At 46.7% G+C, this 18413-nt stretch overlaps 1 pseudogene; it reads left to right on the forward strand.

Moving 5' to 3' along the window:
• Window positions 1-633: 633 nt before the first annotated feature.
• Window positions 634-15489, forward strand: LOC118917219 (phosphatidylinositol 4-kinase beta-like; annotated as a pseudogene).
• Window positions 15490-18413: the final 2924 nt, after the last annotated feature.

Genomic DNA, 18413 nt, shown 5'->3' on the forward strand with positions numbered 1-18413 from the left:
ACACCTCACAAAATTCAGAGAAATGCTAATGTTGGCTAGTTTATTATATAATAAAGGGTATGATAAAGGATACAGAGTAATGGTGAGATAAAGAGATGCACAGGGCAAAGTCTGGGGTATCCTAAGGGCAGGAGCTTCTCTCCCCATGGACTTGGTTGTTTTCATTGATCCAGAAGCTTCCCAAACCCCATACTTCTGGGATTTTTAATAGAGCTTCCTCACACAGGCAGGGCCAATCATTGACTCCATTTCCAGTCCCTCGCTCCTCCCTGGGGAAAGGGGGTGCTGGAAGTTCCACACCTTGGTGGTTCTGGTGGGCAGCCCCCACCCAGGAGGCCGCCACAAGCCACTGCATCAGGACACAAGGTGTGCCTACCTCCTGGAAAGTTCCAGCGGATGCAGGAACTCGGTGTCAGAAGCTGGGTCAAAGACTAAATGTTAGAACAAATGACCCTCTGAGTACCCCAATTTAAAAAGGTTTTAGGAGCTCTGTATCACGAACTGGGGGCAGAGACAAATATATACGTATTTCCTATTATTTCACACTGTTGGGCACAGAGACCCAGATTTGACTCTTGGCTCCACTACTTACATGCTGTGTGACCTTGGGCAAGTTACTTAACTTCCCCACACATGGATAAGGACATGTGTGATGCCATCAAGCCCTACATAGCCTACGGTTTCAGCCGGAGCATTCACTACCCCACCCCACCCATGAGCTGTGCTGCTCAGAGCCTGCATCACTCACCCCTGTGAGCTGTGCTTCTCAGAGCCTGCATCACTCCCTGCCATGAGCTGTGCTGCTCAGAGACTGCATCACTCCCCTCTGTGAGCTCTTCTGCTCAGAGCCTGCATCACTCACCCCTGTGAGCTGTGCTACTCAGAGCCTGCATCACTCACCCCTGTGAGCTGTGCTGCTCAGAGCCTGCATCAATTCACCCTGTGAACTGTGCTGCTCAGAGCCTGCATCAATTCCCCCTGTGAACTGTGCTGCTCAGAGCCTGCATCACTCCCCCAAGTGAGTTGTACTGCTCAGAGCCTGCATCACTCCCCTCTGTGAGCTCTTCTGCTCAGACTCTGCATCACTCACCCCTGTGAGCTGTGCTGCTCAGAGCCTGCATCACTCCCTGCCATGAGCTGTGCTGCTCAGACTGCATCACTCCCCCCTGTGAGCTCTTCTGCTCAGAGCCTGCATCACTCACCCCTGTGAGCTGTGCTGCTCAGAGCCTGCATCACTCCTCTCTGTGAGCTGTGCTGCTCAGAGCCTGCATCACTCCCCTCTGTGAGCTCTTCTGCTCAGACCCTGCATCACTCACCCCTGTGAGCTGTGCTGCTCAGAGCCTGAATCAATTCCCCCTGTGAGCTGTGCTGCTCAGATCCTGCATCACTCCCTCCTGTGAGCTGTGCTGCTCAGAGCCTGCATCACTCCCTGCCATGAGCTGTGCTGCTCAGAACCTGCATCACTCCCCTCTGTGAGCTGTGCTGCTCAGAGCCTACATCACTCCCTCCTGTGAGCTGTGCTGCTCAGAGCCTGCATCACTCCCCCCAGTGAGTTGTGCTGCTCAGAGCCTGCATCACTCCCTGCCATGAGCTGTGCTGCTCAGAGCCTGCATCACTCCCCTCTGTGAGCTGTGCTGCTCAGAGCCTGCATCACTCCCCCCTGTGAGCTCTTCTGCTCAGACTCTGCATCACTCCCCCCTGTGAGCTGTGCTGCTCAGAGCCTGCATCACTCCCCTCTGTGAGCTGTGCTGCTCAGAGCCTGCATCACTCCCCCCTGTGAGCTGTGCTGCTCAGAGCCTGCATCACTCCCCCCTGTGAGCTCTTCAGCTCAGACTCTGCATCACTCCCCCCTGTGAGCTGTGCTGCTCAGAGCCTGCATCACTCCCTCCTGTGAGCTGTGCTGCTCAGAGCCTGCATCACTCCCTGCCATGAGCTGTGCTGCTCAGAACCTGCATCACTCCCCTCTGTGAGCTGTGCTGCTCAGAGCCTACATCACTCCCTCCTGTGAGCTGTGCTGCTCAGAGCCTGCATCACTCCCCCCAGTGAGTTGTGCTGCTCAGAGCCTGCATCACTCCCTGCCATGAGCTGTGCTGCTCAGAGCCTGCATCACTCCCTCCTGTGAGCTGTGCTGCTCAGAGCCTGCATCACTCCCCCCAGTGAGTTGTGCTGCTCAGAGCCTGCATCACTCCCTGCCATGAGCTGTGCTGCTCAGAGCCTGCATCACTCCCCTCTGTGAGCTGTGCTGCTCAGAGCCTGCATCACTCCCCCCTGTGAGCTCTTCAGCTCAGACTCTGCATCACTCCCCCCTGTGAGCTGTGCTGCTCAGAGCCTGCATCACTCCCCTGTGAGCTGTGCTGTTCAGATCCTGCATCACTTCCCCCTGTGAGCTCTTCTGCTCAGAGTCTGTATCACTTCCCCCGTGAGCTGTGCTGCTCAGAGCCTACGCTTTAGACGCACAAATGTCCATGCAGTGATGCTCCTAGGGGACCAAACCATGGGAGCTGAACCCCTTGGATGAGCCAAAGCAGGCTCACCAAGGAAGGGGGCTACCCTCCTTGAGCACACAGGGCTGTCTCCTTCTGACGTGACTCACCAGCGCTCCAAGTCAGGTGCCACAGCCAGTATCTCAGCAGCAGCCTGCAGTGAACAGCCAGCAACCCTGAAGCACAGAGTGAGGTTGAGCCCCCCCGACTGGCTTCTGAGCAAGAATTCATCAAGTCCCCGAGGGGATTGGCAAATAGCTGGCCACACTCCCCAGCAAGGAGCAGGACACACAGTAGCTGATCTTAGTGAGCTCCCCACTCAAACTTACGCTCCCTGCCTGTGTCTGGCTGCCCACTGCTGGCTTTGGCTTCCATGGGGTCTGTGTGCCCCACACCCAGGCTGTTGTTTTCAACTCCAAGAACAGGCTCACCTGACTTACATGGCATTCCTTGAACATGAAAACTTTGACAGAACCAATGTCCTCACCTGGGTCTCTAAGAATTGAATTTTTTTTTTTTTTTGTAGATAATTATTTTTTATTGAAGGGTCGTTGACGCACAGTATTACATTACGTTAGTTTCAGGTGTACAACACAGTGATAAAACATTTATATACATAATTCTAGTTTCCAGCTATCACCCTACCAAGCTGTTACAATATCTTGACTATATTCCTTATGCTATACATTACATCCCGGTTACTTATTTATTTTACCATTGGAAGTCGGTGCTTTTTTTTTTTTTTTTTTGTGAGGGCATCTCTCATATTTATTGATCAAATGGTTTTTAACAACAATAAAATTCTGTATAGGGGAGTCAATGCTCAATGCACAATCATTAATCCACCCCAAGCCTAATTTTCGTCAGTCTCCAAACTTCTGAGGCATAGCAAACAAGTTCTTACATGGAGAACAAATTCTTACATAATGAATAAGTTACATAGTGAACAGTACAAGGGCAGTCATCACAGAAACTTTCGGTTTTGCTCATGCATTATGAACTATAAACAGTCAGTTCAAATATGAATATTCATTTGATTTTTATATTTGATTTATATGTGAATACCACATTTCTCTCTTTATTATTATTATTTTTAATAAAATGCTAAAGTGGTAGGTAGATACAAGATAAAGGAAGAAAACATAGTTTAGTGTTGTAAGAGAGCAAATGTAGATGATCAGGTGTGTGCCTGTAGACTATATGTTAATCCAAGCTAGACCAGGGCAATAAAACATCCACGTATGCAGAAGATTTCTCTCAGAACAGGGAGGTGAGGTTCTAAGCCTCACCTCTGTTGATCCCCAATTTCTCACCTGATGACCCCCCTGCGACTGTGCCTGTCTTAGGTTGTTCCTCCCTTGAGGAATCTTACCCGTCTCTGGCTAACCTGTCATCTTCCGGAGCCATACAGGGAAATGTAGAATTGGTAAGTGAGAGAGAAGCCTTATTGTTTGAAATGGTTAGCTTTTTATTTCTTTGCATATTTATGCCCTGTAGCTTCTATGCCCAGCATTTGTCTTGAGGTATCTTTACCACTTGGAAGAATTATGATACTCGGTAAATTTGATATGAGGCACGAATTCTATTTAAGGGTTGTAATTAGGAAGGAAGAAGAAAAGCTATAGAAGTAGCAGGCGGAAGAAAACATGGGAAGATTGATTATTTCTTTGACATATCTTCTTGTAGAGTAACTTCAGCATGTATAGTTTTTAAGCTACTACTTAAATTGCGCACACACATTAACATAATAGGAGTATAGTTACATAACCAAAGCATACCTGTAATTACCAGCCATCTCCAGTGAAACCAAGAAAACCAGTTAGGCACCTTAGGCATTTGTGAAAACTTATCTATGATATGGTGGATATTGTCCAACTGAACTTGAACAGTCTGAGAGAAATCAAATTAAAACAACCCATTCCTGGGGAATGTTCACATCCCTTATGTTCTTTTAACAGTAAATAGTCTGTAGTTGTAAGATTTTGGAGTGCTACAATTTGCACTTCTCCTAATTCTTGGTTGAGTTCCAACAGTATAGATCCAGTCAAATTCGTTGTTTTACTGTATGCACAGGCCAGCTTAGATATCTCCTTCATTCCCATGGCAAGTCCAGGAGCTGGTGGGATGAGTGCATTTACAGCTGTAGCAGTGTGTGGATCTTTGTTGGGGTTTTTTGATGATCATCTTCTGGCATGAGTCTTCCAGAGAGTGCTGATGTTGGAAGTTCTTTTTCATATCGTATCTTAGTTCATTTTCGGGGTAGCCCAATTAGGCTTTGATCTTCTGTATAAACACAAACAGACCCTTTGCCTACACTTTTTTATGCCCTTTATACCCTTGTGTAGAACTCATTGGAGGTTACCACACAGGAAATGCCCTTTTTTTTTGTTTTTTTTTGTCTTGTTTTGTTTTTGGTATCACTAATCTACACTTACATGACGAATATTATGTTTACTAGGCTCTCCCCTATACCAGGTCTTCCCTATAAACACCTTTACAGTCACTGTCCATCAGCAGAGCAAAATTTGTAGAATCACTACTTGCCTTCTCTGTGTTGTACAGCCCTCCCTTTTCTCCTACCCCCCTAATGCATGCTAATCTTAATACCCCCCTACTTCTTCCCCCCCTTGTCCCTCCCTACCCACCCATCCTCCCCAGTCCCTTTCCCTTTGGTACCTGTTAGTCCATTCTTGAGTTCTGTGATTCTGCTGCTGTTTTGTTCCTTCAGTTTTTCCTTTGTTCTTATATTCCACAGATAAGTGAAATCATTTGGTATTTCTCTTTCTCCGCTTGGCTTGTTTCACTGAGCGTAATACCCTCCAGCTCCATCCATGTTGCTGCAAATGGTTGGATTTGCCCTTTTCTTATGGCTGAGTAGTATTCCATTGTGTATATGGACCACCTCTTCTTTATCCATTCATCTATCGATGGACATTTAGGTTGCTTCCAACTCTTGGATATTGTAAATAGTGCTGCGATAAACATAGGGGTGCACTGATCTTTCTCATACTTGATTGCTGCAGTCTTAGGGTAAATTCCTAGGAGTGCAATTCCTGGGTCAAATGGTAAGTCTGTTTTGAGCATTTTGATGTACCTCCATACTGCTTTCCACAATGGTTGAATTAACTTACATTCCCACCAGCAGTGTAGGAGGGTTCCCCTTTCTTCACAGCCTCGCCAACATTTGTTGTTGTTTGTCTTTTGGATGGCAGCCATCCTTACTGGTGTGAGGTGATACCTCATTGTAGTTTTAATTTGCATTTCTCTGATAATTAGTGATGTGGAGCATCTTTTCATGTGTCTGTTGGCCATCTGTATTTCTTTTTTGGAGAACTGTCTGTTCAGTTCCTCTGCCCATTTTTTAATTGGGTTATTTCTTTTTTTGTTTGTTGAGGCATGTGAGCTCTTTATATATTCTGGATGTCAAGCCTTTATCGGATCTGTCATTTTCAAATATATTCTCCCATACTGTAGGGTTCCTTTTTGTTCTATTGATGGTGTCTTTTGCTGTACAGAAGCTTTTCAGCTTAATATAGTCCCACTTATTCATTTTTGCTGTTGTTTTCCTTGCCCGGGAAGATATGTTCAAGAAGACGTCACTCATGTTTATGTCTAAGAGGTTTTTGCCTATGTTTTCTTCCAAGAGTTTAATGGTTTCATGACTTACATTCAGGTCTTTGATCCATTTTGAGTTTCCTCTTGTATATGGGGTTAGACAATGGTCCAGTTTCATTCTCCTACATGTAGCTGTCCAGTTTTGCCAGCACCATCTGTTGAAGAGACTGTCATTTCGCCATTGTATGTGCATGGCTCCTTTATCAAATATTAATTGACCATATATGTCTGGGTTAATGTCTGGATTCTCTAGTCTGTTCCATTGGTCGGTGGCTCTGCTCTTGTTCCAGTACCAAATTGTCTTGAGTACTATGGCTTTATAGTAGAGCTTGAAGTTGGGGAGTGAGATTCCCCCTACTTTATTCTTCTTTCTCAGGATTGCTTTGGCTATTTGGGGTCTTTGGTGTTTCCATATGAATTTTTGAATTATTTGTTCCAGTTCATTGAAGAATGTTGCTGGTAGTTTCATAGGGATTGCATCAAATCTGTATATTGCTTTGGGCAGGATGGCCATTTTGACAATATCAATTCTTCCTAGCCACGAGCATGGGATGAGTTTCCATCTGTTAGTGTCCCCTTTAATTTCTCTTAAGAGTGACTTGTAGTTTTCAGAGTATAAGTCTTTCACTTCTTTGGTTAGGTTTATTCCTAGGTATTTTATTTTTTTTGATGCAATTGTGAATGGAGTTGTTTTCCTGATTTCTCTTTCTGTTGGTTCATTGTTAGTATATAGGAAAGCCACAGATTTCTGTGTGTTGATTTTGTATCCTGCAACTTTGCTGTATTCCGATATCAGTTCTAGTAGTTTTGGGGTGGAGTCTTTAGGATTTTTTATGTACAGTATCATGTCATCTGCAAATAGTGACAGTTTAATTTCTTCTTTACCAATCGGGATTCCTTGTATTTCTTTGTTTTGTCTGATTGCCATGGCTAGGACCTCCAGTACTATGTTAAATAACAGTGGAGAGAGTGGGCATCCCTCTCTAGTTCCCAATCTCAGAGGAAATGCTTTCAGCTTCTCGCTGTTCAATATAATGTTGGCTGTGGGTTTATCATAGATGGCCTGTATTATGTTGAGGTACTTGCCCTCTATTCCCATTTTGCTGAGAGTTTTTATCATGAATGGATGTTGAACTTTGTCAAATGCTTTTTCAGCATCTATGGAGATGATCATGTGGTTTCTGTCTTTCTTTTTGTTGATGTGGTGGATAATGTTGATGGACTTTCAAATGTTGTACCATCCTTGCATCCCTGGGGTGAATCCCACTTGGTCATGGTGTATGATCCTTTTGATGTATTTTTGAATTTGGTTTGCTAATATTTTGTTGAGTATTTTTGCATCTACGTTCATCAGGGATATTGGTCTGTAGTTTTCTTTTTTGGTGGGGTCTTTGCCTGGTTTTGGTATTAGGGTGATGTTAGCTTCATAGAATGAATTTGGGAGTATCCCCTTCTCCTCTATTTTTTGGAAAACTTTAAGGAGAATGGGTATTATGTCTTCCCTGTATGTCTGATAAAATTCCGAGGTAAATCCATCTGGCCCGGGGGTTTTGTTCTTTGGTAGTTTTTTGATTACCACTTCAATTTCGTTGCTGGTAATTGGTCTGTTTAGATTCTCTGTTTCTTTCTGGGTCAGTCTTGGAAGGTTGTATTTTTCTAGGAAGTTGTCCATTTCTCCTAGGTTTCCCAGCTTGTTAGCATGTAGGTTTTCATAGTATTCTCTAATAATTATTTGTATTTCTGTGGGGTCCGTCGTGATTTTTCCTTTCTCGTTTCTGATACTGTTGATTTGTGTTGACTCTCTTTTCTTCTTAATAAGTCTGGCTAGAGGCTTATCTATTTTGTTTATTTTCTCAAAGAACCAGCTCTTGGTTTCATTGATTTTTGCTATTGTTTTATTCTTATCAATTTTATTTATTTCTTCTCTGATCTTTATTATGTCCCTCCTTCTGCTGACCTTAGGCCTCATCTGTTCTTCTTTTTCCAATTTCAATAATTGTGACATTAGACCATTCATTTGGGATTGCTCTTCCTTTTTTAAATATGCTTGGATTGCTATATACTTTCCTCTTAAGACTGCTTTTGCTGTGTCCCACAGAAGTTGGGGCTTAGTGTTGTTGTTGTCATTTGTTTCCATATATTACTGGATCTCCATTTTGATTTGGTCATTGATCCATTGATTATTTAGGAGCGTGTTGTTAAGCCTTCATGTGTTTGTGAGCCTCTTTGCTTTCTTTGTACAGTTTATTTCTAGTTTTATGCCTTTGTGGTCTGAAAAGTTGGTTGGTAGGATTTCAATCTTTTGGAATTTTCTGAGGCTCTTTTTGTGGCCTAGTATGTGGTCTATTCTGGAGAATGTTCCATGTGCACTTGAGAAGAATGTATATCCTGTTGCTTTTGGATGTAGAGTTCTATAGATGTCTATTAGATCCATCTGCTCTACTGTGTTGTTCAGTGCTTCCGTGTCCTTACTTATTTCCTGCCCGGTGGATCTATCCTTTGGGGTGAGTGGTGTGTTGAAGTCTCCTAGAATGAATGCATTGCAGTCTGTATCCCCCTTTAGTTCTGTTAGTATTTGTTTCACATATGCTGGGGCTCCTGTGTTGGGAGCATATATATTTACAATGGTTATATCCTCTTGTTTGACTGAGCCCTTTATCATTATGTAGTGTCGTTCTTTATCTCTTGTTACATTCTTTGTTTTGAAGTCTATTTCGTGTGATATTAGTACTGCAACCCCTGCTTTCTTCTCGCTGTTGTTTGCCTGAAATATGTTTTTCCATCCCTTGACTTTTAGTCTGTACATGTCTTTGGGTTTGAGGTGAGTTTCTTGGAAGCAGCATATAGATGGGTCTTGCTTTTTTATCCATTCTATTACTCTATGTCTTTTGATTGGTGCATTCAGCCCATTAACATTTAGGGTGACTATTGAAAGATATGTACTTATTGCCATTGCAGGCTTTAAATCCGTGGTTACCAAAGGTTCAAGGTTAGCCTCTTTAGTGTCTTACTGCTTAACTTAGCTCACTTATTGAGTTGTTATATACACTCTCTGTATATTCTTTTCTTCTCTCCCTTCTTATTCCTCCTCCTCGATTCTTCATATGTTGGGTGTTTTGTGCTGTGCTCTTTCTAGGAGTGCTCCCATCTAGAGCAGTCCCTGTAAGATGTTCTGTAGAGGTGGTTTGTGGAAAGCAAATTCCCTCAGCTTTTGTTTGTCTGGGAATTGTTTAATCCCACCATCATATTTTTATGATAGTCTTGCTGGATACTGTATCCTTTGTTCAAGGCCCTTCTGTTTCATTGCATTAAATATATCATTCCATTCTCTTCTGGCCTGTAGGGTTTCTGTTGAGAAGTCTGATGTTAGCCTGATGGGTTTTCCTTTATAGGTGACCTTTTTCTCTCTAGCTGCCTTTAAAGCTTTCCTTGTCCTTGATCTTTGCCATTTTAATTATTATGTGTCTTGGTGTTGTCCTCCTTGGATCCTTTCTGTTGGGGGTTCTGTGTATTTCCGTGGTCTGTTTGATTATTTCCTCCCCCAGTTTGGGGAAGTTTTCAGCAATTATTTCTTCTAAAATGCTTTCCATCTGTTTTCCTCTCTCTTCTTCTTCTGGGACCCCTATAATATGGATATTGTTCCTTTTGGATTGGTCACACAGTTCTCTTAATATTGTTTCATTCCTGGAGATCCTTTTGTCTCTCTCTACGTCAGCTTCTATGCATTCCTGTTCTCTGATTTCAATTCCATCAATGGCCTCTTGCATCCTATCTACTCTGCTTATAAACCCTTCCAGAGTTTGTTTCATTTCTGCGATCTCCTTTCTGGCATCTGTGATCTCCCTCCGGACTTCATCCCATTTCTCTTGCGTATTTCTCTGCATCTCTGTCAGCATGTTTATGATTCTTATTTTGAATTCTTTTTCAGGAAGACTGGTTAGGTGTGTCTCCTTCTCTGGTGTTGTCTCTGTGATCTTTGTCTGCCTGTAGCTTTGCCTTTTCATGGTGTTAGGAATAGTTTGCTGAGCTGGGAAGAGTGACACCTGGAAGGACTTCCTTTCTTGTTGGTTTGTGGCCTTCCTCTCCTGGGAGAACAGCGACCTCTAGTGGCTTGTGCTGCGCAGCTGCGTGCAGACAGAGTTTCTGCTTCCTGCCCGGCTGCTATGAAGTTTATCTCCGCTGTTGCTGTGGGCGTGGCCTGGCTCAGGCAGCTACTCTGTAGTGGTGGAGTTGCATTGGAGCAGGAGCGGCTGGGAGGCTATTTATCTCCGTAAGGGGCCTCCGTGCTCCCTGCAGCCCAAGGGTTAGGGTGCCCAGAGATCCCCGGATTTCCTACCTCTGGATTAAGTGTCCCGCCCTGCCCCTTTAAGACTTCCAAAAAGCACCCGCCAAAACAAAACAGCGGCCATCAAAAAAAAAAAAGAAAAAAAGAAAAAAATTTTTAAATTAAAAAAAAAAAAATTTTTTTTAATTAAAAAAAAAAGGTGGCCGCTCGTTTTTCTTTATTCTCCGGTGCCAGCCTCAGGCCTCTGCTCACCCGTCTTGCTGCCCTGTTTCCCTAGTATTGGGGTCCCTATCCCTTTAAGACTACCAAAAAGCACTTGCCAAAACAAAAGAGCAAAAAAAAAAAAAAATGGGCGCTCGCTTTTCTGGTGTCCTCCTGTGCCAGGCCACTGGTGCCCGCTCACTGTTCTTGCTGCCCTGTTTCCCTAGTATTGGGGTCCCTATCCCTTTAAGGCTTCCAAAAAGCACTCACCAAACAAAGCAGTAAAAAAAAAAAAAATTGGTCCCGCGCTTTTCTTATGTCCTCTGGTGCCTGGCCTCCGGTGCCCGCTCACTGTTCTTGCTGCCCTGTTTTCCTAGTATCCAGGGCCCCCTGGGCATGTACTGTGTCTGGGCCCGGATGGCTGGGGCTGGGTGTTCGGCAGTCCTGGGCTCTGTCTCCCTCCTGCTCTGCCTATTCTTCTCCCGCCGGGAGTTGGGGGGATGGGCGCTCGGCTCCCGCGGGGCCGGGGCTTGTATCTTACCCCCTTTGCGAGGCGCTGGGTTCTCTCAGGTGCGGATGTGGTCTGGATATTGTCCTGTGTCCTCTGGGCTTTATTCTAGGAAGGGTTGTCTTTGTTAAATTTTCATAGATATATGTGGTTTTGGGAGGAGATTTCCGCTGCTCTACTCACGCCGCCATCTTCCACCCCTACTCCTCTAAGAATTGAATTTGAAGCACATGGTCTGTGGAGAACCTGCCTGAAATTCCCCACGAGCAGCAGGCAGGCAGCTTCCACACTGCCCAGCTATGACAGCGATGAGGCCTGGTCTTAGATGACAGAGAAGAACTGTGGCGGGTGGGTTGTCCCCGAAGTGCAGAGCAGCAACTGCTGCCCCTCCTGGTTACCCAGGGACAGCATCACCTGCCGAAAGAGCAGGGGCCTGTGGCCACTGCAGCGGGAACACCGACAAGGCCTTTCAGGGCCTCTCCCAGCCCCGCAGCCTGCAGATGAGACCCAGAAGACCCTCTACAGCTGCTCTCCAAGATCCCTGGCTGGAGAAAGTGTGACAGGTCAGAGAGTGTTCCCCTGAGGACGTCTTCCCGTCGTTGTCAAATGTGGGGACGCCTCTAGCAGGAGCTGCTGGCCTTCCAGGCACTGAAGCAACAGCAGTGCATTTGGGGACAGGAGTGAGCATTCCTGTGGATCAAGCCGTACAAGATCCTCGTGACTTCAGCCAGCAGCAGCATGAGTGAACCAGTGCTCAACAGTGTGTCCTTCCACCCAGCAAGGAAGCAGTCACAGCTCTCCTTGGCTGATCATTCCTGCAGGAACACTGCGGTCACACCACGGAGGCATTCCTTAGTGCCTGACGTGATTTTGAATTGTGCTGGCTCCTGCCTGGGGGGCTACTGGCTGCAAGGGAAGATACAGACATGGTGGGAACATCCTTTTGGACTTAGAAGGCCACATCATCAACTCTGGCTCCATCCTGTCCAGCTCACCCTGAAACCTGGGCTTTGAGATGTCAACCTTTAGACTGACCATAGAGTTTGTGGACCTGCTGGGTGGCCTGCATGGTGATGTGTTCAACTAAAATAAGATGCTTATACTCTGCAGGGGCTGATCACTGCTCAGAAACATGTGGAGATGGCGGGGCAGACTACGGAGGGCTCACAGCTAAGCTTCCTTGCATCTGTGGTCCCAGCATCACCAGCAACCTTGGAGAGAAGTTCCCCAGGAGCAGACTGAAGAGCAGCTCCAGCGGCTGTTGGAGCCGAGGGTGGGTGCCAGCTTGTGTCTACACCACCAGACTTGGGTGCTGCACCAACACATAATGTAACACCCTCTTTCTCAGGCCCCGGAGTGGTGGGGAATTCGGGGGGCCCTCCCTGGGAGAGCCCTTGTCTGAGAAACCCCAAACCAGGGAGCCCCACCCATCCACCCATTCACCCAAGAGAAATGAGAGGCCGCAGATACAAAGGGTCATGTGGTAACTTAGAGCTTGCTGAGGGAGGGAGAGTTGGCTGTGGGCCCAGAATCACTGGGGCTTCCCCGCCCCCCCACCCCCGTCTGTGTCAGGATCACCAGCTGACGGACTCCAGGACTCACAGCCCTCCAGGGAACAGAGGTGATAAATGTGAGGGACTTTCTTCTCCTCACAAGGACCTAAGAGGCTCTTTCTACCAGCCAGCCTCTCAATCTGTTATGGGTCCCAGAAGAGGAGGAAGAGTAGGGTCTTGGTATGTGGGACTTGATCCTGCGGTTGGCCTTTGGCCACGCTGCTGCCCGACTGTGCCCTCCCAGGGCGCGACCCCTCGGTCAAGTTCCCCTTGGTAGGTGGGCTCTGGCATAGGGTCCCACCCTTGCTGAGGTTCCAGGGGTGAGGAAGGGGATTGTCACAACCCCTCCAGTGGTTGAGGGTTTGTTAGCCTGGCTGTAGGGAATTCCTTGCCCTTATCTCTTCCCCACACCCAGGGAAGCAGCTTTCAACTCTTTATTAAAAAAAAACAATAATAATAACCACTGCGTAGGGGTCCCATGAAGATTACATGGGAGAACACACACAGCTCTTATGTTTGCTCCTTGATAAGCACTCCACACAGAGCTCTTTTATGTGAATCCCTGTATGAAGCCAGATGAGCAATTAGCTTCCCGACAAAGGCAAGTATAATGATACTATTGGCACATGTCATCAGGTGTGACAGACTCCTCACACGCACCGGCTTCTTAGGCCATAGGTGAGTCTAGAGGAGACACTATCACCTGCCTTTCTTTGCTGTCAAGTCCCAGTCATTTTCTGAAGGCCACGCCCCTGGGAAGCACGAGGACTCCAACGGGGATTGCCGACCCCACAGCCATGCCCTTCGTTACTCCCCTCTCTTCTTTCCATGTTGTTATAACGCTGCTGTATTTCCTCTCTTCTTTCCACATGGAGCGGTAGGGCCCTGAAGGACTAGAGGAGACCTTGGAGTGGGTAGCAGATTGGCTTCCCTGGAGGCAGGGCTGAGGTGGAGCTTGGGGACTGGATGTTTGTTGGGGAGCAGCCAGGGGGCAGGCGGGGAGGGCACAGGAGGAAGGAGAACTGCACTGCATGCCTGGGGAGCCCTCGCTCCCCGCCCTGGCCCTGCAGCTCCGCTGCACACATGACACAAAGAATCGCTTCTGGGCAACAAAATCGTTTCTGGTGAGCAAAACTGAGCCCCGCTGCCCCAGGATGGAGGCCAGCATCCAGGGTGATGGGCTAGTCAGGGTCTGTGCTCGCGGGGTCAGAGACCACTCTCACTCTTCAAAGGGAATCAGGGACTGGATTTGTCTCCTAAAGAAGCCTGGAGAGCAGCAGTATCCATTTCTATACTCTTGTCCTCAACGGAATCAGGGGTAATTTCATCTTTCTTAGCCCCTGGTCTCGGTCCTCAGAGTCCCTTCAACTTCTAAGATGGTTGCAGAAGCTCCAGCTATCACACCCAAGTTTCAGAATGGAAGCTAGGGGAAGAAGGAGGGGTTGCGAAAAGGTGTCTCCCCCTGAACCTGGCCCCTTTGAAGGGATCTCTGAAAACACCACCAGATGGTTTCTCAGAAAATTAAATAGATTACCATATGATCCAGGAGTTCTACTTCTGGCTATCTATCCAAAGGAACTGAAAGCAGAGACTTGAACAGGTCTTTGTACACTCATGTTCATAACAGCATTATTCACAGTAACTAAAAGGTGGATAAAAAGTGTGATATATATGCATATGTTATGGACTGAATGTGAACCCCCACAATATCATAGGTTGGAACCTAATCCCCAATGTGGTAATATTAGGAGTGGGGACCTCTGGGGGGGGGTGTAGGTCTGAAGGTAGAGCCCTCATGATTGGGACTGGTGTCCTCCTGGGGAGACTCAGAGGGCTAGATTGCCCTCTTTCCACCACAGTGAGCGCCAGTGGAACACACTGTCTGTGAACCAGATGGCCTCTCCTCAGACACTGAATTTGCTGCACCTGATCTTGGGCTTCCAGCCTCTAGAACTGTGAGAAATACATTTTTGTTGTTAATAAGACCCCTAGTTTGTGGTATTATTTTGCTATAGCAGCCCAAATGGACTAAGACACCATACAATGGAATATTATTCAGCCACAAAAAGGAATGAAATTCTGGTCCAGGCTACAACATGGATGAAATGAAAACATGCTAAGTGAAATAAACAGACATAAAATAACAAATACTGTATGATTCCATTTACATAAGGAGCCTAGAGTGGTCAAATTCAGACAGTAGCGCAATGTGGCCAGTGTCTGGGGAGAAAGGGAGGAGGGAGTGGCTGCGGCTTGGGGTGGAGTGTTGTGTGAGGGAATGGAGATGCTTCAGAACTAGACAGGTGGTGCTCACAGCACTGTGAACATACTAAATGCCATGGAATTGTTTGCTTTAAAATGTTTAATTCCATGTCATATGAATTTCACCTTAATAAGGAAAAAAACAAAACCCAAACCACAATGAGATGCCGCAGCACATATCAGAGTTCTCCAATGTAACACGGACACGCCCATGAACTTGGTGCATCTGTTTACATTACAGGCATGTCAGCATCTTTTAAATCGTAGTTTTAAATGGGAAAAATTTCTCCATGAACTTACTTTATTTCTTTGAAAAGCGTTCAACAAAACTTAAATAACAGTCTGTATGAAAGGATCACGTTATTCCTTTCTTATTTGGAGCATTGGCACAGTGACGCTCTCTGACACCACTTGCAGGGGTCTCGCCACACTCACCGCAACCAGTTTTCCTGTTCCCTGACGCCAGCAGGGCGACCCACCTCTCTGCTCCCTCAGGGACTCTGGAGTCAGCGCAGACCCCACAGGGGCCTGCCCCCCTGCAGACGCCAGTCCCAAGTCCTGGAAGGCCACGTGTACTTCTGACTGACCGTGGGGTCCCATGAGCCCCTCAAGTTGCATTGTTTGCTAGAATGGCTCACAGAACTCAGGGAAGCACTTACTTGTGCCTACTGCTTACCGGTTATCATAAAGAATACAGTGCAGGAAGAGCCAAAAGGAAGATTCGCAGGGGCAGGGGATGGGTCGGGAGGGGGCGTCTCTGGTGCCCGGCGCGCCTGGAGTCGCTTACCTGCCCACCGGGAGTGTCCTGTTTGAGAGCGAGTTCAGAGCCCAGTCCTTTCAGAGGCGTCCCGACCACCCACCCCGTGGTCTTCCTGTCAGCAGGCCCCTCCTCAGGTGGTCTGGACCACCCTAACTTGCCTCATGCCATGAACTCAGGTGGGAGAAAAGAGGCTTGTCATAAACATTAGAAGACATTCCTACCACTCAGGAAACTCCAAGGGATTTTAGGAGCCCTGTGCCAGGAAAGACCAAATATATTTTTTATTATACCTCAGATGGTGGGAGCTATTTAAGGATCATCTAATCGTCCTTTTATAAGTCACTCAACAACTTTTTTTTTGCTTACCTATGATTTAAAAGGTGGCACAGTTCTGACTCAGAGTATGAGCTCTGGACATGGCTGCCTGGTTTGAATCCAGCACTACCACCACCCGCTTGGAATTCAGAATAATTACTTAACCTCAGAGCCTCAGTTCCCTCATCTGTGCAAAGGGGGAAAATGACAGTATCTTCTTCTCAGGCTATGGTGAAGCTTAAACCAGGAAATCCATATACAAAAGGCCTAGCTCATAATGAACGTCAGGGAATGTTCGAGTAGTATTTATAATAGTATTTCTAACAGTTTTTATGAGTCATATATGTGTGTTCACTCTGACACAAACCAAGTGACATTTTCCTTGACTTTTACTGTTTGAGACAGAGTGATGTCACGTGGGTATGAAAAGCCTACACTTTTGTGTTTGGAAATTGTAAAAAAAAGAAAACAAAGCATCAATCTGTTTTCTATTCTGCTTTGTTACATGCCCATCATTAGTGGACACACAGATTTGGGACATATTACTTCTATACAAAAATTTTTATATTACCAACCAGGAGCTTTTGTAACTGCCTAAATGGATCTCTTCTGTGAAAAGATTGCCATCTCAGTGTGATACAAAGGTGTTTTGTTAATTATTTAGTGACAATTTAGTAATTAACTAGTAATTTATTTAGCAACTGTTCTGTAGCTGCTTCAGGATAATATTAATAAAGGTACATTTAACTGCCTAAAAAAGGAACACCCAGGTAGTTCACATACATAATCTTGTTGAACCTCCTGAGGGGAGGGAGGAGGTATTGGTCTCCCCATTATAACGATGACACAGGCACAGAGAGGTTGAGTCACTTGCCAGAGACCTCACAGCGGGCAGGCTGCAGAATGAGGCTCAGCATGCAGGTCAGCCTGGTGGCAGCCCCGGGAGGAGCCCACTCCTCAGGCAGCTTCTGACGCGTCCAGCCCGTGTCCCGTCCTCTCCGCGCCCTTGAGCTGCTCCGCTCAGCCTCCTTGCCGATTGACGCCTTGGGTTTTATTTTTAACCTAGGGTAAGTAGGAAGGGATAATTTCTAAATCAAAAAGTGGGACTTACACACACACAGAGTAATTAACAGGTGAGCTTTTTTCTTTACTATTTTGTATATTGAACAAATTGTATACAAAGGATGGGAAAATATTTTTAAAAAGAAGTATGTCAATCCCTGCCTTTGGAGACAGCGCTGCTCGGTAAGCTGCCGTGGACGGCCAACCAGTGGACACGGACCGCTGCTCTCGGAGCAAATGCAGGGTTAGGCTCCTGGTCCTCTGGTCACAACGTTTTGTCGACCGAGTAACACGTAGGCTTGTTTTGTGTGTGCCTCTGTTTGAAGACAGCTAATTTGGGACATTCTGAGGCCGCGGTAAGCTGAACTGACAGCCGGCCCAGCGACCCCCTCCCTGGCGGGCGCGCCGCAACCATCTGGGCCCAGCAACGCGCGGCTCTCCTGCGTTGGTCCGGGCCTAGGCGAGCCACGAATCACCAAGAGAAACACAGAAACGTGAAAAATGTGGCACTAAGTAGACCTTGAAAAGGACAGCTGTTTACAGTCGAAGAGCTGAAGCCTTGTGAGACCCCAGGGGGTGGAGCGCCCGTCAGCTGCGCCCTCCGTGAGTGAGTGCAGGGGCCCTTGGGGACCGACCTGAGGGTTACAAAGTTCGGTGAGCAGCATTTACAAATAACGAAATCCACGAATCATGAGAATCGACTGCATAAAAGAGTCTTCATTTTTGCCACTTTAACATCACTGATTAACACCATTTATCCAAATTGAGCTTAACTGTGCTTCCACTGTCTGTACCTATTTTTAGTCCCTTCTGCCCCGTCCCTCTCCCTACAGTCTTGGCCTTGGCTGCAGTGAGGAGGGGGCTGGGAGGGGGTAAGCTAGGTCGGTGGGGGTGGGGGGCGGAAGCCAGCTCCCCTGGGGGAGAGGGGTGCTGTGGGCAGAGTGTGAGCAAGCAGGCTGGGGTTTGTATTTTCCAGAGGTAGCTCCGTGTTAATCATGTTTCCTGTGGGTTAAACAACTACATAGGAGTAAGAAAAATAGTTAAGATACAGCATTTAAGAGAAAAAAGAATACACAGAATTTCTCCACCTATCCCTAGGTTAACACCCTCCGCGGACTCCCTCGCGAGGCCGGCGCTCTTCAGGCCCCGACACAGTCCCCCAGGGAGACGGCGTGCAGACTGATACTGTTTGCGGTATGTCTAAGAGGGACATGGAAACCCTGGCAGAGTAGTAGGGGGCCCAGGGCTGGGGGGCTTCCAGAGCTGTAGGAAAGCCAGGGGAAAACGATGTGGAAGAAATACTCTGAAATCCTAACTGGGTTTGTGCATTAGCAGAACAGGTGTGTGATTTTCCCACACTGTTCTCTAT

Source organism: Manis pentadactyla, chromosome 14 (assembly GCF_030020395.1).
Source record: "Manis pentadactyla isolate mManPen7 chromosome 14, mManPen7.hap1, whole genome shotgun sequence".
NCBI lineage: Eukaryota > Metazoa > Chordata > Mammalia > Pholidota > Manidae > Manis > Manis pentadactyla.